A 2,181-nucleotide genomic window follows, 5' to 3' on the forward strand; every position below is an offset into this window, starting at 1 on the left:
CCTCCGGAGGCGAGGGGCGGGGCCATCGTCCTGAACGTGGTGGGGCGGGGCCAGAGAGAAGGGTGTGTCCCGCCGGTGTCTAGGTGGGGCTTGCCGCCCGCAGGTACCACGTCGACCGCTCTGCTTCAGCGTTCACATTTGTACAATGAAGACAGTACTGCCTTACCCACAGCATTATTACAGGGCTTCAGTACTTGCAGAGAGTACCTTACTTTTTGGTATTCTAAGCACTCAATAAGCTTTTGTTAAATAAAAATAAACGTCATTTGAGCGCTCCTTATCAGGCACCGTGCCAAGAGTATTACACAAGTCCTTCTGCGCAGTCAGGTATGATGTCACCTATTTTCGTGATGAGTAAATTGAGGATCCAAAAAGTTGAGTAACTTGCCTATGGTCACAGCCTGGTTTGTGCTGGAGAGCTTAAAAAAAAAAACTGTAGGTAATAGTAACAAACGTGTTGATTTCTTAAATTATACATTTTCTTGTGCATATGAACACATCTTAGGGATTATGCCATTTTTAAAGAAATGACCATGGTGAGGCTCACGCACTCGAAGATGATCAGCAGAAGGTGGTAGAGGGCTTTATGAGAAGTAAATAGGGTGAGGTGGGTAGGAGCCAGGCAGGGAAGGGAGGGAGGCAGAGGAAGAGGCTGGGTGCGGGTGGGGGGTGTTGGTAAGGAGGGAGATGCAGGACCTCCACTGGCCTGTGGTGCCCAAAGCCTCGGCAGTGGGGAGAGGACCCCCAAGGAGATAAGATCTGGAGGAGAATGCACCTTGGTGAGCATTGGTTGCGCCTTGAGAGGAAGAAAGAATGAATTTCAAAGTAGGAAACATGGGTTCTATTTTCTTTTCTTTTCTTTTGACATTTTGTTTATTCATTGGACACACACACACACACAGAGAACAAGCTGGGGGAGCAGCAGAGGGAGAGAGAAGCAGGCTTTCCAGGGAGCAGAGAGCCCGATGGGACTAAGCAGATGCCCTACTGGACTAAGCCACCCAGGCGCCCCTCCCACTCACCTGCTTCTAGTGTAACAATATCAGAGGTTGGTGAGCAGCAATGTTGAGCAAGAAGATCCCTCAAACACTGCTAGTCATGTGTAAAGTGATACAAACGATGAAGAGTATGGCATTACCTAGGAAAGCAGGAGATACATACATATGCCTAGAAATTCCACTTGGCATATATTTTAAAGTGTACACCTGAGAGAGTGCTTATCATAGTGTGCCCCAAAGACCCCTGGGAGCCTCTGAAACCCTCCCAGTAGGGTCTGAGATTCTCTGAGTGGAGGCTTTTTATTCATCATGTATCTCAACCGAAACAACAAAATAATGGATTGAAAATAAAAAAGCAGATGAGCACTTAGCTCATGAATCCTGATATTAAAAAGATTTACAAAAATAAGCAGCAATATCACTCACCACTAAATTTTTACTCAGAACATATGGCTATTTTTCATTTAAAATGTGTTATTTGTGTTGACATGGATAGCAGGTTGAATTGTGTCCCCTAAAAACATATATCTGCATCCTAACTCCACATCCCAGTGAATGAGACCTTACTTGGAAATAGGGTGTTTTTGCAGAAGTAAGTAAGGATCTCAAGTTGAGATCACCCTGGATCTTGGAATGTCCCTAAATCCAGTGACTGGTGTCCTTATAAAAGAAAAGAGAGGGACATTAGAGATACACACACACACACACACACAGGGAGAAGGCCATGTGAAGTCAAAACCAGAGATTGGAGTGATAGGTCTACAAGCCAAGGGATGCCAAGAATTGCCCACAGCTACCAGCAGGTAGGAGAAAGGCCTGGAAATTTCTCCCTCAGAGTCTCCAGAAGTAACCAAATGAGAGATTTGCTTGGAATGCAGTAGAAACTCTGTACAATTGTCCTTTAAAAGACTACCATTTTTAAAAAGTTATCTTTTTAAAAAAAAAAGATTTTATTTATTTGTCAGAGAGAGAGCACAAGGAGGGGGAGCAGCAGGTAGAGGGAGAAGCAGGCTCCTGGCAGAGCAAGGAGCCCAACATTGGACTCAATCCAAGGATCCTGGGATCATAACCCAAGCCAAAGGCAGACGCTTAACAGACTGAGCCACCCATGCGTCCCTGTGCTAGTATTTTAAATGGGAAAAATACTCATTCATGCCTTGTCCATATGAAAAATGCGACCACG

The sequence above is a fragment of the Mustela nivalis genome (genome assembly GCF_964662115.1).
Source record: "Mustela nivalis genome assembly, chromosome: 3".
Lineage (NCBI taxonomy): Eukaryota > Metazoa > Chordata > Mammalia > Carnivora > Mustelidae > Mustela > Mustela nivalis.